We start from the raw sequence: 17,962 nt of genomic DNA, 5'->3' as shown, positions 1-17,962 counted from the left end.
ATGTTCATTCTGCTGCAAGTTAGCTGAGAGTTGCTTCAGGCCACATAAACCAGTGGTTTCCGGAAAGAAGAGGGTGAGTGTGAGAACTGGAAATCATACTCAAGTATGACTTTCTGGAGCAGTAATTGGTACGTGGTAGCTAAAGGAGCTTAGTGCAACATGGACTGAACAATATATAGGCATAAACACCGGATATTTTCTATCCTTCTCTTTCCCAGCATATTGTGCCACTGATTCCCAGTAACACTGGCGGATATTTATTTGTAAGAGTCCATATATCCTCTTACTTATTCCCTCCCTATTCTCAGAGTTGAGGTTAAGTCATTGTTCGTTTGTGTCCACCTAGAAAACTCTAAACGATTTGGGAACTGGGTTACCCCAGAAACCACTTCTCTCTCTCTGTCCATGCAATAGCACAACTAAAATCAGTGGGGGCACTCAAGCTAGAGTTTTCTTGCTTTAACTCTATGAGGGCATTTTCCCTGAAGACTTTTAGACTACGTGTCTGTCTGTCCATCTGTTCCCTTGGTTTGTCTGGATTTTTCAACCAGTTGAATATCAGTGATTGGGTTTGGGTTTTTTTTGATAAAACCCCAAACTCTTTTGACAAAAGCAAAGGAGTTCTCATTTTTGTTGATATTTTTCACAGGAGCAAAAAACACTTCTTGAACCAGTTTTATCAGATGGATAGAAAGGGTCCTGCTCTCACTGGTAGAGAATGCAAGTGGGGAAATTCCCTTGACAGATTTTCTCAGATGTATTTGCCTTTCAGATTTATTCACAGAATGCTTTGTGGAAAGCATTCTTGGTCTGTAGATTGTGAACCATCAGATCATTGGAAATGCTGGATACTCACAATTTGAGTTTTGATGGGTCATATAGATTATAGAGTAAATTTCTATTTGGTTGAGAATAAATCTTACAATCAAGTTTCTGGCAGAAATCTCACAATTCAATTTGTTAAATTTGTATTCCACAAATATTCTGCAGTATGTGCTGTGATAGACTCAGGCCAGTTGGGTACATCAGAATAGCAGAAGGCAGATATACTGGCCACTGGATTAACATTTTTCTGTTCCCTGACTGACCAGAACAGGGGCTGCTCCAGGCTAATGAGAACACCTGACTCTAATTAACCTGCAAAGCATCAGGTGAGGCCATTAAGCTACTGTGACCACCTGACTCTAATTAAGGTCCCGCTGTTACTATAAAAAGGGCTCACTCCAGTCAGGCAGGTGAGAGCCAGGGAGAGGAAGTGTGGCTGAGAGGCTGGTTAATGAAGACACCTTCAAACCATCGTTAAGGGAGCCCTAAGGTAAGGGAGAAGCAGGAGAGCTGTGGGGAAGTGGCCCAGGGAAATGTTGCAACTCTGGCAGTGAAAGGTTGGCTTCCAACAGCTGCTACCATTAGGGTCCCTGGGCCGGAACCCGGAGTAGAGGGCGGGCCCGGGTTTCCCCCAATCCACCACTACAGGAACATTTCCTGGGAGGGGAAGTCAGGCCCCTGTCAGGATAGGAGGCTAAACTGTTCTGAAATAATCCCCCAGGGACAACAGACTGTGGGAGTTCTCTCACCAACCTCCTTGCTGGCCTATGATGAAAAGGGCTACGTGGAGGGTCACAGTGAGCCACTGAGGCTAAGCATAAACCGCCTAAAAGTGCAGGACCCACGGCGGCAAGGTCAGAGCTCTGCCACAATGCTTAGAATTCTCTGTGAGCAAATTTGTAAGCTAGAATATTTACAGAATGCAAATGCAAAACATTCTGATAAAATTCATTTAAAATGTTCTGCAGTATTTGCCTGGCTCCATTTAAGTCTTAATACAGCCCATACATACAAAAGTGAAATTCCCACATGTAATGGAAGTTACAACTGTGTATTGGAGGGAAGGATAGGTTCCTTAATTCTGGTTGATTTGGGTTCAAAATGATCATGTTTTGAATTGTTTCCAACCAAAACATAAACTGGCCTAAGTTTGTCCAAAGATGAACAAACATTTCACAATAACATCTTCCAACCAAAACTACGACGTTCTTACATAACCCTAATAATGTACAGAATTTGATCCACCCTTAGGCTAGATCTTGTCCAGTTTGTTTGTTTTTTCTTACAAAATCTTGACCACCATTCTTTGGGGCAAAAGATTCCAGACGTTATAAATAAGAATTTCAGAAATCAGAACAGCAGGCTTCTCTTGCTTTGGAAATGTCATTCCCTGAAATGTCTTCTATGTAAGTGTTACCTCCTGGGATGATACAAGAGCACTGGTCAAATAATTGACACAGTTTTAGAAGTTGTTCTACTGGCTGTTTCTAGTGGATCTTACCCGAGTAGATTTTTAAAAGTTATTATTTCTGATGCTCACAAAGACTTCAAGTATCAGAGGGGTAGCCGTGTTAGTCTGGTTCTGTAGAAGCAGCAAAGAATCCTGTGGCACCTTATAGACTAACAGATGTTTAGACTTCAGTAACACAAGATATGCTGTAGCTCTTCTAAATGGAGGTATCACAGTGGGTCTGCCTATACTGGTGTGTAAGCCCAAGGTTAGTGGAACTCAGGTTAGCAGACCTCAGGTTTGTTAACCTAGGGCTTGAGCTTCTACATTTATTGGTAACCCCAGATTAGGAATTGTTGAACCCTGGGTCCAACCAGGGGTCCAGGGTCTACACTGCATTATGCAGGCCCAAGTCCAGTCACCCATATCCCAGACTTCTTACCACCCTCCCAAAATGTGCACTGAAAACAAAAGGTGAATGTGGCCAGTGTGGAAAAACTTGACAGTCCAGAGGACAAAGAAACTTGGTCCGTGGGATCGTGGAATACTTGTGGCAGGCTCTCAGAGCAAGAGTCCAGTGGGGCTGTGTCTACACTGCAAAAAAACAGGTCTTGAACTCTGGGTCCTTTCTTCACTCAGGCTTGGATCCTCCACCCTTCTGGGACCCAGGGTCCGAGCCCCAGGTTAGTGCGAATTGTGTGTAGACAGAAGCGGGGGTTAGGCTGGAGCCTGAGTTCAAACCCTGGGCTTACATTGCAGTGTAGACATACCCAGTGCTACACTGAGCTCTCAAAGGTTTGCTCAACATCACCTTCCAACTCCTAGTGATATTTGAGAACATTTCCTACCTATGTGTTTATAGCCAGAGCTTACATAAACATCTGGAGATGCAGTTCTCTGTACACCGCTGGCAGCAAGCTCTCTCTTTCTTTGGTTGTCAACAGTTGTAAGCGATCCAGTGTGTTCACGTCAATAGCAGCTCTCTGACATTCCCACAGGTTGTCTGTTGTAATGAAACAGGTTCCTATGGCCTGCTTAAAATACCCTGTCAGCTCAGCTTCACAATCTGCAGTGCAACCACATTGAGGTGTTATTTATTCTAGTAGCCCCACAGTGGTTGAGGTCTGTCTTTCTGGAATAAGCTTTGCCTTTCAGGAGTTTAGAGAGAATGACTGGAAAAAATAGGCTGAAGTGTGGAGAGCCAGAGGCCTTTTGCTTGTGTGACAAGAACAATGAAAACAGGTCCAGTCATTTTTTTTAAACTTGAGAGTAGGGGAGGGAAAAATCCACCCATCAAATCCGCTCTTGCTTTCCTCATTATTTCTTAGTAAATTGGGTGCTTATTGCTGATGATATTAAAATAAAAAGTGTTGTTAGTACAATCGCACTGAGAGGCCTCCCTCAAGATTGGGCCAGCATTGTACACAGCACCTGTACACAGACATAATAAGAGTGCCTGCTCCAAAGAGTTTATAGTGTAAATAGAAAAGACAGATAAAGGAGAGGTGGGAAAACAGGCACAAAGAGGGGAAGCAACTTGTCCAAAGTCATAGGCAGAACCAAGATCTCCTGACCCCCAGCCAATGTCTTATCCACTAGACCACATTGCTGCTACTTCAGTTTAATCTTAGAGAGACAAGGTGGGTCCAATAAAATATATTACCACACCCACCTTGTCTGTCTAGTATCCTGGAACCAGCACAGCTACAACAATACTGCAAACATACATTTATTCTTGTTTATAGAATCATAGAGTTAGAAGGGACCAGAAGGGTCATCTAGTCTAACCCCCTGCCAAGATGCAGGATTTGTTGTGTCTAAACCATCCAAGACAGATGGCGATCCAGCCTCTCTTAGAAAACCTCCAGTGAAGGAGCTTTCACAACTTCCCGAGGCATCTGCTCCATTGTCCTACTGTTCTTAGTTAAGAAATTTTTCCTGAGATTTAATCTAAATCTGTTGTGCTGTAGTTTGAACCCACTGCCTCTTGTCCTGCCCTGTGCGGCAAAAGAGAACAACTTTTCTCCATCTTTTTAATGGCAGCCTTTCGAGTATGTGAAGACCACTATCATATCCCCCCTTAATCTCCTCCTTTTCCAAACTGAACATACCCAGTTCCTTCTGCCTTTGCTCTCAGGGCTTGCATTCCATCCCTTTGATCATCTTTGTCGCTCACCTCTGGATCCTTTCCAGTTTCTCTACATCGTTTCTATACAGCAGTGACCAAAACTGGACACAATACTCCAGCTGAGGCCTAACCAGCGCCGAGTAAAGCAGTACTATCACCTCCCATGACTTGCATACTATGCCTCTGTTAATGCAACCTGAAAGTGCATTTGCTTTTTTTTGCAACAGCATCGCATCGCTGACTCACGTTGAGCTTGTGATACACCACAACTTCCTCCTCAGCAATGCTGCTGGCAAGCCAGTTTCCCCTGTTTTGTATTTGTGCATTTGGTTTTTCTTCCCTAAGTGTAGCACCTTACATCTGTCTTTCTTGAATCTCATTTTGTTGTCTATAGCCCAGTTCTCCAATTTATCAAGATCCCTCCAAATTTTAGCCCTAGCCTCCAAAGTATTGACAACCTCCCCCGAGCGTTGTGTCATATGAAAATTGGATCAACATACTCTCTATTCCTACATCCAGGTAATTAATAAGGATGTTAAACAACACCAGACCCAGAACAGATCCCTGCAGAACCCCACTTGAAATCTCCCTCCAATCCAACATCATTCCATTTATAGTTACTCTTTGTTTGCGGTTCTTTAACCCATTATGTATCCATGTAGCAATGCGTGCCTCACCCCTGAGGCGCCTCCTGCTGGTTGTCCAGGGAATTAGCTCTTCCAGTCTCTGGCGCACCCTCTGCAGGCTGGTGTCCCGCTGCCGCTGGCCCCTGTGTCCCTCCCAGGACCCAGTGCCCCTTGTGTTTGGGGTGCTGCCCCCTGGCAATTCCCTCACATTCTCAGGGTCTCCCCGCCCAGGGGAACCCCCACCCCCTATCCCTACCTCGCCTCAGTCATAGGCTACTGACAGTCACCAACTCACCCCCATGCCCTGGGGCAGACTGCAGTGTTAGCCACTCATCATAGGCAAGGTTGAATCTGGACCTGCTGCCTCTCTCTGAAACCCAGTGCCTCTCTGGGGCCTTGGACAAGGCCCTGCAGCCTGGAGCTTCCCAGCCCCTCTGGCCTTTCCCCAGCCCTGCCTCACTCTAGGCACCCTCAGCTACTGAGCAGCCAGGCCTCTCCCTCTCCCTCTCCCCCCCACCTCTCTCTCTCTCTCTCTCTCTCTGCCTTCAGAAAGAGTCTGTGTGTGCATCTGGCCCACTGCCCCCTTATAAGGATCAGCTGGGCCCTTATTAAGCCAGCTGCAGCTGTGGCTGCTTCCCAATCAGCCCAGCTTTCAGAGCTGCAGCCCTCTCCAGGGCTGTTTTACCCCTGCAGCCCTCTTTAAGGGCTGATTTCAAGCCCCTCAGGGCAGGAGCGGGTGACCACCCCGCTACAATCCACTTAATGGTAGTTCTGTTGAGTCTGCAGTTCTCCAGCTTACTTATCAGTATGTCTTGTGAGACTGTGTCAAAAGCCTTGCTGAGGTCCAGGTATATTATGTCCACCGCATTCCCCGTAGCCACAAAATTAGTTTCCCTGTCAAAGAAGGAAATCAAGCTGGTTTGGCCTGATTTTTTTCTTGGTAAATCCATGCTGGCTGCTAGTGATCACCCCTTCATCCTCCAGGTATTCACAAATTGAATGTTTTAGATATTGCTCTAGTAGCTTCCCAGGTATCGAAGTCAGGTCGACTGGGGTATAGTTTCCCAGCTCCTCCCTTTCCCCCTTTTTAAATTTAGTTTTATGTTGGCACTTCTTAGTCTTTCTCTGCCATTTTTATTGCTTGATTAGTGATGGGTATATCTACGAAAGGCTTGGAGATTCAAATAAATGGTCTCCGAAATACCATTCAATCTCTGAAGCTGTGGAGTTCCTAGTCCCTGCAGGCCTATGCAGCCTTCTATTTCCCATCCCAATCAGGTCCAAGCCACTCTCTCCTTCCCAGCCAAGCCAATATGACCTTCTCTTCCCCATTCCACTACTCCTTCCCTCCTAGTGGCACGCTTCTTTCTTAACCTGCCTTGGTCTTTTGCATTTCAGTGATAGGACCAATGAATTTCCAGGACCGCTGTTATAGTTAATAGCAAAGAAAAAGAAAAAGAAACTGCAGTCTTCTCTGGCAATTCTACTAACTAGCATTGCCAGAGGTACACAAAAGTCAGTCTCATGACACGTGGGCCACATTTAAATTTAATTAAAGTTCTGTCCTGCGGAGCTTTACTGTCTATAAAAGCAACGTTCGCGGAGACGTTCCCTGCTGGAGATTTGCAGCCTGTTCCCAGCTCCTTCTTTCCTCTTCAGCTTTTCCAAGGGGTCAGATCTCTTTAGAGAATCCGGTCTTGTATTTTTTGGATGTGTTGAACTGCAGCTTACTGTTGAAGCAACGAAACCTGACGCCAGACCGAACATCTGTCTGTCCTTCTAAGTGGAAAGCCGGCAGTGACGTGGCCAGAGAGCTCCAGCGGTGTCTCAGAAGTGGAGCTGTGTGGGGTTGGGAAGTATCCTAGAACACATTCTGTCACTGGAGCGTCTTCTAGCATTGATTGCATCCCAGTGGGTTTGCTTGTTACTACAGTACCAGTTTGCACACACATTCCTGGGAGGAAGAATTGTAGTTATTATTATTTCCTGCTTATTTTCAAGGAATTGTACAAACATTAATAACATGGGCCCTGGTTCTTCCTATCCATAGAGAAATCCAGGGTCGGGGGCTGGAGTGGCTAGAAAACTCTGAAGTGCTACCAGAAGCACTTACTTTTTATTGCTTGCTTCAGGGGGATGTGGTTTGCTCCCAGAAGAATAATCCAGAGGAGAAGGAGTTAACCCCCACAAACCTCATCAAGGAGATCTGCCGCAGGCCCTCTCCTCTTGCTCCAGTGCAGTCCTCCGTGGCAGTTCACTCTGGGAGCTGTCCAAGCAGAGAGGGGCAATGTCAGTACTCCTCATGCTGCTGAGTTGTTTGGGTGGGGAAATGATGTGTTTCCCCCCAGGGCCTTGTACCCTCCTGCCTAGGACACTGAATTCCCCACTGACAGATGCTCAACCCACAGAGGGTTTTTCTCACAGTCTGTTAGAAGGTGGGAGGAATAATTCTCCTTCATGTAGCTCTCTAGGGGGCCATAGTCCTTTCCCTGTGAAGGTGGAGGAGGCAATATGGGCCCTCACTAATTAGAAACCTTGAGTTATGCAGTGCTGATTGATCTGTGAAAGGACCGTGGGTTGGTGGGCGTAAAAAGTGACCTTCCTCGAGGGAGGTCCCATCTGGAAGTCTGGGCTTTAGGATTGTTTCCTTTTATTTATTTATTTTCAGAGCAAGTCAAGTTGGAAAAACAAAATGGCATGGTTTAGCATGTGACACAGAAAACTCGGGTGTACCCACACTCCCTACCACAGCAGGTCTGCTATGCCGGTTTGTTCATTGTTAAACTAATGGTAGGTAATGCCATTCTCATGGTAGAAACAATTGGCTGGTTCATAACACCTTACACTTAAAATAACCTTCATCTAAGCCTCTTTGCAGGCACTCAACCTATGGCAGGATAAGACCTGTTCTATCGATGGTGTATTACACCCATCCTACAGAGAGAATGCAGGCACAGAGTGGTTAAGTGATGTGTCCACATCATATAGCAAGTCACTGGCAGATCTGGTCACAGAAACCAAGGCCAAGATTTTTTTAAATGGGAGCCTATAGTAAAAAGCCCAAGTCTATATTTAGGCATGTGATTAGCCTGATTTTCAAAATACTGAGCATCCAGCAGCTCCGTTTGAAGCCAAAGGAAATTGCTGGTTGCTGAAACTTTTGAAAATCAGGCTTCTTCTTTAGGGACTTAAGGAGTTAATTTTAGATACCCTTTTATAAAAAAAAAAAAAATTGGCCCAAATATCCTGAATTTCAGTCTTTTATTTTAAACATTGGACTAGTAAGGAATTAAACTAGCTCAGTTGCAAAACCTATCACCCTTTTTATTACTTTGTGGGGGGAAACTATGGGATTTTGTGTTTGTTTTCACTTCAGTAAATGAGACTAAAGTCTGGGCATCACAATGAAACTGAGATTCTTCTGAGTTTCTTCATAAAAGAGTCTGCAATAAAAAATGGTGGAACCCCATCTAAGAAAGCCAGTGGAGTTGCTCTGGGTTTATACTGGTTTAACAGACAGCAGAAGTTGGACTGGAATTTCCATATTTAGTATGAACTGAAGTAGAAGAGCTATATTAGAAACATTATTCTGTGGTCATTTTTGTTGATTTCCACTTTTGTCCCACCAGCTTCCTCTTTGTCCCACCAGCTTCCCAAACCCTGCTGGGTATGGTACCAGAGATTTACCTAGCCCATTGATTTGCCTTTGCAGGAAGGATTGTCGAGTGGACTGGACACTAGACGGTAGATCAGGAAACCACGGGTCAATTCTTGGCTCAGCCAGGGGAGCATGGGTATCTTGGGCAAGTCATTTAGTCTTACCCTATGCCGCTGTCTCCTAGCTGTAAATGAGGATAATACTAAAACTGCTTGGGAATGTTTTCAATGAAAGTGTTTTGTCAGAAAATGCTGATTGGTCACAACTGAAATATTTGGAGGAAAGGGTAGTTTTGACTAAATGGCCATCAGGAAGGTTTCTCTGGTGTGCATGTATTTGGGAGAGACAAACCCACAAGAGCCAACAGCTCAGTGATAAAGGCACTCACAGGGGTTGCAGAAGGCCCAGGTTCAAGCCCATATTCTACCTCATTTAGAGCAGCATCTTGAACGCAGGTCTCCACATTTAAGCTGAGGGCCCTACCCACTGGGCTATTCTGGGATAGGGTTACTCACTCTGTGGGTTTTTCATGAAAAACATTCAAAAGGTCTTGGTTTCCTCCTGATGGGGAATGGGGAAATTTTTGAACTCTTGAAATCTGTAGATAATACTTCCTGGCCTCCCATGAGTAAGTTGTGAGTCATGTGAGGTTCATCACTGTAGTATCTGAACAAGTATCTAAACAGGTAGAAGAAATTCATGATGAAGAGAACAGAAACCTTGAAAGCAGCCTTGGGACACAAATCAGACAGGTTAACTCCATGTGTATAATGCTGATGGCATCATGGTTACACTTCTAAAGAGGGTTTTCCAACCCCAAGGGATATGTTTCTATTCAAGATGTAGTCAATTATACATAAAAATATGTATTCAAAGTTTTGCAAAGATGCAGGTGTGCAAATGATACTGGTGAACAGCAGGAACATTATTTATAGCATTTCCTTACTGCTGCTCCCATCACTTTTCAGTGTGTAAAACTTGATTTTCAGCAATGGAATTAATGACATGCTGAAAGGGATGAGAACAATTTACAGTCAGGTCACTGAAACTAACAACACTTGGAGCAAAGCAGACCAACTTGAATGAAATGTGTAAAATCAAGACTACTTACACTAGATAAACATGAGGGGTTCTAGATACATTTTAATTGGATTTAAACCAGACTGTACAGTGTGACTTGCAAAACAATTGTTTTTCTTCCAGATAAATTTCCTTATTAAGTATCTGTTGGTATCTTTTGCAAGTATAATGCAACATGAGCTCAGTGAATGAACTGGAATTGTGCATTGACTGGTTATTCGCAAGTTTCATCTGTTTTACTGTCAAAAGGTTCTACTTTAGTCAGCTAGCAACTCCACCTGGGATCTGATTTTACAACTAAGATGCATAACTGCCTTGTTCAAGTTTGGCATGATGTGAAGACACACACACAAAGAATCTGTCTCTCTCTCCTAGAGACACAGTCTGGAACGTGCATTAGCAAAGAGCAAAAGATAGTGGAGATATTAAAGTGATATTATGGACCAGATTGTCCTAGGCTTACTCATATTGACTAGGAACCTAACTCCATGAGTGGCCTCCCTGATTCCAATGGAACTAGCTGTAGAGTAAGATAGTCCCCAGTCTGTGTATGGGCATCACAACCTGGCACTATATGAACAGTGGCATGTCTTTAGTTTGCTCAGCTCCAGATTAAAAAGTTCCAGAGTTCAGCAATGGCATGATGTGAGTTGTTGCAGAAAACACGTGAAAGATAGGAAATCAATAACCTGACTGAAATTAAGGTTTTTGAGAGAGTAACCTGCAGAAGGGGCAGCCTCTGCAGATACATCTAGTGAAGTGCTGATTTGATGGAATATCTAAGGGGGCATAATAGGTGCCATCAAACTGTATAGGCCATTAGCAGCAGAAAGTTGTGCCTATTCTTCATAATAGGCTGAATATTCGTGTCTTTCCTTTTATGAATCAAAGCAACCATGAACAAGGACGTCTGGATAATTTTATAACCATTGATGTTTGTCATGGTGCATGCTAATCTAAGGTGATGCTCATAAGTAATGAGTTTCTCCTTCAAAATTCCTCCAGCCCTCTAAGTTCTCACTGTCTTTGGAATTCTAGTATCTACGTAGCAAGCTCTTTGTTACTGGGAATATGTTTATTTTTATGCATTGAACAGTTCTCAGCACGTTGGTGCTGAACAAAACTGGTGAAAAAATGTGTTTTGGGGGAGTTGGCAGGAAAAAAATGAGGGATTTTTTTTTCAGTGTTCAAAATCATTTTCTGTAACAAAAAAAAAATTGGGGGGGTTTGTTTGGTTGCTGAAAATTAAAATGTAATTTTTGATTAATAAGAACATAAGAACGGCCGTACCGGGTCAGACCAAAGGTCCATCTAGTCCAGTATCTGTCTACCGACAGTGGCCAATGCCAGGTGCCCCAGAGGGAGTGAACCTAACAGGCAATGATCAAGTGATCTCTCTCCTGCCATCCATCTCCATCCTCTGACAAACAGAGGCTGGGGAAACCATTCCTTACCCATCCTGGCTAATAGCCATTAATGGACTTAACCACCATGAATTTATCTAGCTCTCTTTTAAACATTGTTATAGTCCTAGCCTTCACAACCTCCTCAGGTAAGGAGTTCCATAAGCTGACTGCACTGCGTGAAGAAATTGAAAATGAAACTGAATTTTTTACTGAAAACGGAACATTTTTTATCAAAAGCTTTTCAGTTTCTGGCTTTTAATAAAAAAAAAATCCCAGAAAATGTAATCCAAAATACAATGAGGGGAGGGAGTGGTCAAAGCCCTATTTTTTTATGTTTACAAAAAAAAGAGTTTGGAACGGGGAGATTCTGTCCAGCGCTAGGACTAAACAAATAACAGAACCAAAAGTTTTTGCTTCATGTTGTAATCTGTTGAAAACATCACAATGTCTTACAGATTTGCACTATCAATTGCTAGCTATGTTATGAAAGGCAAGGGAATATATTTTCCTCGGATGCATCAGGCATTGACCACTGCTGGAGGCAGAGTGCGAGGCATAAAGAGAGAATATTCTGATCTCCATAACAGTCATAAAGGTGAACTGCAGGGAATACAAGTTCTGTTATAGAAAAGTGATACAAGATTTCTTCATTGTCAAAGGGTTGGCTTATATTTGTTTCTGTTGACATTATCTATTTTTTCTTAATAATGTAGTATTTTATAGCTGGAAGCAATTTTCAGTATGTAGTGATAAATCAGATGGTAAAATGGTACCTTTTTCTGTGAATTTGCCACTGTGGACTGAAGAAGAAGGTATATGTGATACTGTAGTGGAGGGGAAAAAACCCACAAGAAAAGGTCAGTGAAGATTAAGAAGGTAAAACTTGGAACAACAGTCTTGTCAGTCATGCACTCACTTTTTATTTTATTTTCAATGTAATTCATTTTTTAATTACTTGAGTTTAGTAGGACTGGTAAAAATCATTTTGATGAAAAATTTTCACAATGGAAAATGGTATTTTTGGTCAAATGGAAATTTTAACAGGAATTGTCTGTTTTTTGTTTGTTTTTTTTCAGGTGTATTTGTCTTTTTTTTTTTTTTGGTCTTTTTTTGGCAACCAAAAATGAAAAAGTTTCGGCTGCAATGAATTTTTTGATGAAAACCTGAAAACTTTTGTTGAAAACAAAACAAAAGTGTTTTTATTTATATGTTTTGCTGTGGAGAAAAATAATTTCCTGATCGGCTCTAGATTTTAGTGTTCATGAAAGGTATTGTATTGGCAGCCTGAAGTTTCTCTATTGAACAAGCACAGGCAATGCAGGCTTCCCCAAGCTCCTCTGCCATAAACTGTTAACCCTGTTCTGGAAGGGTCAATTCACTCTCTGTTCATCCCTTGGCTTCTCTGCTAACAGTAAGGTTACTAATTAGTGATGACAGTTTTTGTGATATGGACACATGGCCACTGAGAGTCATGGACTGAGACCTCCACATGTGCACCCACTGATATTGATGGGAGTTTGCGGGCATAACCAATGTTATAGACCTGCAACAAACTGTTTGCAAGAGATTCAAGCTGTCCTGAATTGGCCCTGGCTGCTAATGCAAACTCTGCCTTGCTCCTCCTTGCTGAGTGATGCTATTGGGTTGTGTTCTCTGTGAGGTAGAGAGACCTCTTGAAATAATCAATGATTGCCCTGTTATGCTCCCACACTACAGTCCTACTGAGCATGTGCTTAACTTGAAGTACCTGAATAGTCCCATTGACTTCAATGGCCCTACTCAGGTGCTTAACAGGAAGCATGGATTTGAATGCATTGCTGGATTAAGGCTTAAGGGGCTGATCTTGTAAGATTCTGAATACCCTCAGCTTCTACTGACTTTTGTATTAGGGGCACTCAGCAGCTCTCAGGAGTCAATTTGGAGGGAGCACAGGGACATACTTTGGTTTTGTAGAGGGCTACCTTTTCCTGTGGATTTGTTCAGTCGGAGGTGTAAATGGCTGGAAATGTGGTGCCTGCAGCAGGAGGGAACCAGAAGGCAAAACGAAGGCAAATATACAGTGCATGTATTTTAGTTTTAAATAAATCAATGTGATAATCAGGGATCAGGTGGGATTCTGCAGCTGGAAGGCAAGAACAAAGGGAGGTCATTACTTAGACTTTTAATAAATCAATTCGTTAATTAGGGATCAGGTGGGATTTTGCAGCATGGGGGGAGAGAACAAAGGGAGGTCATTATTTGTATTTTAAATAAATCAATGTTTTAATTGGTGTGGGATTCCAGTGCAAATTGGGGTCGGCAAAGGGGGAGCAGTCACTTTCAGCTGTCACTTTTTAAAATATGTCTGATGCGGAGCTGTGGAAATAAGTAATAACATTACTTAGCACTTAGATGTTTTCAAAGCACTGATGAACATTAACTAATTAATCAGAGCAAGCCCAGTGAGGTAAGGCTGTGTTACACTCAGCTCGGAAAAACCGAAGCAAAGAAAGATTAAGTGTGCCGATTTACAAAAGTGTGCTCACCACATGTGGGTCCCTCAGTTTTGGGTGTCTTAAGTCGGGCGTCCAAAACACTGAGTCAGTGGACACTTTTGACAACATGAGTTGAAGTGACTCGCTCCAGGTCACCACAGAAATAAGAGGCAGAGCTTGGATTTAAAAAAAAAATCCAGGCTCCTAGTTTAGAGCTTAGTCCACTACGCCACGCTGCTCATGGGGAAGAGAGGTCTTGTTAAATCACCGCTTGGGAGTACAATCATCCTCTCTCTGAAGCTTGAGGAACTTTCTTCCCCTTTAAAGATACCTTACCTGTAAACTCTGACCACTGTAAAATAAACCCAGGCCTTGTTTGCATAGTGGTATTAGACACCTTGGGGTGGATTCACCATCAGCTTTGCACCATTTAAGGGATCACAAAGTGGACAAATTCCAGCCATGAATGGCCTCCACTGGCATAAATCTGACAGAGCCAGCTCCTGCCGTACATGGCCCCTTCCGCCCCGCCCCACCCCGCAGTGTAGGGGGAGGCTGGGGACAGGCTGGGAGCAGAGCTCTGTTACACCAATTCTTCACTGCCATCAGGTCCACTAGGGAGTTGAGGTCCTCGGTCCTTTGCAGTCCTGGGGCATCAGGAGTGTGGCTGCTTTCTGCATGTGGAATGACAGGGTGGGCAGACCTTCTTGTGCCCTCTGTCCCCACTCGTGCAAGGCCACCTGTCCCTTTACATCCAAGAGGTCTCCATGGGCTTCATGCAACAGGCACTTGGGCTTCTGTGAATATATCTATAGTAAATGTCACTTGTTTGTGGACAGATGAATCCATTTAAAATATATGTTCTGTCACCATCAGGTGAATAAGGAAGACTAGATGGAAGGGGATTCCAGTACCTTTCCATGGGAGGGGTGAATCGGCAAGGGCTTTATTCAAAATGGCACTCTACAGACATCGATACTGAATGAATTACTGGTGAAATAAGCATAGTTCCATTGATTTCAAAGGGGAGCTGTGCCAGCTTACACCTCCTGAGCATCTGGAAGTATATTCTGACATGAGGTATTGATTTAGCTGTAATAAATGAATGCACAGTTCTAGAACTGGCACAATGGACCTTTTCTTTGCCAAAAATTGCTGTGGCATCTCACATGGAGGACTCTGATGGGGAGCATGAAAGCGTGACAAGCAATCAGAAGGCAGAGTGTGACCATCTCTAGGACATGCTGCAAAACCTTCCTCTTTCAGAAAGCTTTCCCACTGTATCAGGAGTGATATTCTCAGTATCAACCATTTTGCACCTCTTCCCCCTGCTAACGAAACCTGAACTCAGCCAGAGTTTTCCATAACCAGAAAGCATTAAGAGCCAGAGGCTTCATGAAGTCCATAAGGACCTCACTAGGGCCAGTCTACACAGCTGTCAACTCTTGTGATTTTTATTGTGAATCTTATGATATTTGGTGTTTTTCTTAAAGCCCCAACTCCAGAAATAAGCCCCAATTCTAGGCAAATAAAAAGAACCCCAAATTCATGATCTTTAAGCCAATCTTACAATTTGTGTGCGTGTGTGTTTCACGCTCAGATAGCTATGACCTGGGCAGCAGTGTAAAATCATCAGCACGCAAGGAGGGATACTAAGCCCTATAGTAAACAAAAGCCTTCACAATCACCACTACCCGTTCTCTCTGTTGTGCCGTAAACAACTCTTATGAGACAGCTCGAATAAGAAGTTGTTTTTCTCATTGGTTTGACTGATTTTTGTCTTACCTGCGCGTGAAGTAAATAGTCTTGCTTACTACTGGTGGGCAAAAACCTAAGTGCTTCTGTTTGCATTTCCTGAGGGTTTATGTCGTTGTGGCTTCTGTCATCTACACAGTAAAATGCACATGATAATTATACTCGCAGTGCAATAATTCATCGGCAGAGGTGTCACATCTGCACGTGGCTAATAGGGGTGTGATATAGTCAGCGATTTATTCAATCTTGCCCCTTTTAAAGGTCAGAAGATCAAAAGTTCAAATCTCACTGGGAATCGCCATGAGGTCCCACATGGCAGTTCAATGCCTCTGCACGCTCCATGTGTGAGCTGGTTGATGCTGTTCCCCTGCTAACTTCTTGGTGCCATTGTTTCTACAGAGATACAAAACCTGAGACCCCGTCTGCTGGAGCAAGGAATAACAGAGATATTAAGTTTATACACAGTCTTCTACCATCTCTCCAAAGCATCTTCGGTTTATTGTCTCACCCCAGTGTGAGGCCCAGATTTAACAGCATGGCTGCCAAAAAGGTGGCTTACCCTATGGGTTAGATGGTCTGTTGTGATAGATACTATTTCAACAAAGAAATGAGTCCTGTTTTTTTAATCAGCTATGTAAACTAACAGAACACTGCTCAAAATATTTCAGGCTCTTCTCTTGCAAACAGATTCCCATTAAGAAATAGGAAAACACATTTTATCTGTGACTGCTAATGTCTTTCTTCTTCTTAGAGGGGCCCATGTGGAGCCCAAAGCCAGCAGCATCTTCATTTTGGCGGTTCAGAAGTCAGCCGTAAAAGCTTCAGTGTCTGCTGAAGCTTGACACGAAAGGTCTAAGTCAAAGAGCAATTCTGGTTTGCCAGATTTTTTTAATAAAAACATGAGTCATTTTAAGCTGTCGGAATGCAAATAAAAAAAGGAAGAGATTGGTATTTTGAGATGATTTATTCTGTTCTTGCACCAGTATCTTAAACTAGACTTCATTTTTTTGACTAAAATGTCAGCCCACTGGCCCGTTAAAAAATGGACCTTAAAATTAGAAAGTCAGTTGTCTGCAAAAGGGATTAAAAAATGTATCTGGATAAAGGGCTTGTTTCTGCAAGGCTCTATGCGGGAGGTGCCTCAGCCGAACATAAAGATGCATTGCTTTTCATGGGGATCTACAGTACCCTTAAGACTGGGACTGTTATATTCCAGAGGGGGGGTCCAAAATCTGCTTTTAAAAGTCTATAGATGGTACATAATAGTGTAACTGCCCGTTTAATATAAAAAAGGAACCCTGGAATCAGTCCAGGTACCAAAACACATTTAACGTGCTAGACATTAATGGTTCTGAATGAGTCTGCAATTCAGCCAGGTATTCAAGCACATAAATAGTCCCACAATGCTTAAAACTAGGTAAATGCTTAACCTTACTTAATCAGGACATAAGCCATAGAGCATCATTTGATAAATAGCACACAAGGGGATTTAACAAGCTAAGCACCAAGGGCCAGATTTTTAGTGGGGTTTGGGCACTAACTCCCATTGATATTACGCAGAGTTAGGCACCTAAATATCTTTAAAAATCTGGCCCGCGTCCTTAAAAATGTCTAAATAATGTGTAGGCTGTCATAAACACAGTAGGGGCCTGATCTTATGCCCATTACAACCAATAAGAGTTTTGTTATTACCTTCAGTGTTGTTTGCATTACAGTAGCACCTAGGAACATCAATTAAGGATCAGCACCTCATAAGCACTGTGCAGATGTGTAACAAAGATGACACTAGTCCTATTTTTACAGGTGGGGGAAATGAAGCAAAAAGGCTCCCATTCAGAAAAACAATCCTGTTCAGGAAAGCACTTAAACACATGCTTCATGTTAAGCACACACTGAAGTCCGACAAATGTTAATGGGATTTAAGCATGTGCGTTCCTGATTAGGAATAAACTTAAACATGTGCTTACGTGCTTCCCTGACTCAGGGCCAAAAGGGTTAAGTGACTTTTAAATTCACACACATTCAGTAGCAAGCCAGGAAATTTGATTTCCCAAATAACAATCTAATCTCTCACAGTACCGTCCTTCCTATAATAGTTTTCATTTATCTCATTACGTCAACAACGTAGGTTGTTTTCTTATAATAAATAAGTAATCTTGCGCTATGGGCAAAATTCTTCATTTACAGTTATACGTCATACTAGCTTTTGAACAGCTGGCCAGCTGCAGGGACAGCCAATCGTACCCTGCTATATAGTACAGTGTGTGGATGTTGTTCAAACTACTAGTAGAACTGAAGAAAGAGGGTCAGGTTTCAAGAGGGACCTAGTTTGGTTCAACACCAGGCTCAGGAATGAAAGCTGGGCTAGGTTGCCAACACACACAACACTAGAGCCTCAACGTGTAATGCTGCTCTGTCAGCATGCTCAGGACAGATCTCTTTCCTACAACTTTCCCAGCCTACCACAATACTTATTACTAATGAAACATCCACCTCATCGCCAATCCTCCTCACTCCATTTGAGGAATCTTATATGCTGGGGGAGCAGACCCTGTGCCCC

At 43.1% G+C, this 17,962-nt stretch overlaps 1 long non-coding RNA gene across 1 annotated transcript in view; it reads right to left on the bottom strand.

Annotated features, from left to right (window-relative positions):
• Positions 1-6,736: 6,736 nt before the first annotated feature.
• Positions 6,737-17,962, bottom strand: part of LOC120401693 — a 30,654-nt gene continuing 19,428 nt past the window's right edge. The window contains exons 2-3 of the long non-coding RNA XR_005596652.1: positions 7,222-7,295; positions 6,737-6,983 (exon numbers count right to left, since the gene is read on the bottom strand). This is a non-coding gene — a long non-coding RNA (uncharacterized LOC120401693). The remainder of the gene's footprint in view (positions 6,984-7,221; positions 7,296-17,962) is intronic.

This window comes from Mauremys reevesii, linkage group 3 (assembly GCF_016161935.1).
Source record: "Mauremys reevesii isolate NIE-2019 linkage group 3, ASM1616193v1, whole genome shotgun sequence".
Lineage (NCBI taxonomy): Eukaryota > Metazoa > Chordata > Testudines > Geoemydidae > Mauremys > Mauremys reevesii.
This window is presented reverse-complemented; position numbering and strand designations above follow the sequence as displayed.